The sequence below is a fragment of the Pteropus alecto genome, unplaced genomic scaffold, assembly GCF_000325575.1.
Source record: "Pteropus alecto unplaced genomic scaffold, ASM32557v1 scaffold312, whole genome shotgun sequence".
Lineage (NCBI taxonomy): Eukaryota > Metazoa > Chordata > Mammalia > Chiroptera > Pteropodidae > Pteropus > Pteropus alecto.
In genome coordinates, this window is record NW_006433948.1 from 179891 (window position 1) to 180669 (window position 779).

Genomic DNA, 779 nt, shown 5'->3' on the forward strand with positions numbered 1-779 from the left:
GAACTGGAATTCCGGGCAGGAGGCCGAAATTGGAGAGATAGGAAGGCCAGGGAGAGCCTCACTGTGAACATGTTGAATAAGACCTGAACGCTATTGGAGAACTGGCTCTGTGCCCGTTTGGGGAAGGAACATTCCAGGTAGAGGGCACGGAGTGCTGAGGCCCCAAGGCGCTACCATCAAGGCATGTTGAAGAAACACTGAGGATACCAGCAGGGCTGGAGCTGAGTGAGCAAAGCAGATGATATCACAAAGGGAGTTCACGTTGCTGATGGGGATCTGGGAGAAGCAGATAGCTTAGAGCCTTTGAGGTCCTAGAATGGAATTTGGCTTTTACACTGCATGTGATGGGGAGCCATGTGAGTGCTTTTAGCAGAGGTATGATGGGATTTGTGTCATATTTTAACAGGATCACTCTTGAAACTCTGGCTAGTAGTCTGTATGTGGTTCAAGGATGGAAAAAGTCATTTCACTTTGGTACTATTTAATAATGTACGTAGCAGATAATGGTGTGTAATCCAGTCTGGTGGTCATAGTTGTGATGGGAATTGTTTGAATTCTGGCTATATTTTGAAGCAGAGCTCCATGATTTGACCTTTGACGAGATATCTATTTGAAGAGAAATACAGGGGCTATTGATGACAACAGTGCATTTTGTGATATCGTTGAACCACAGAACCTTCCAAGGGAAAAAACAGATGAAGGATTTGGGCTCTCACATTGCCTTTGTTTGGGTGTATAATGACGATGAAGTCTCCTACTAGAGCATGAGAAACTGATAA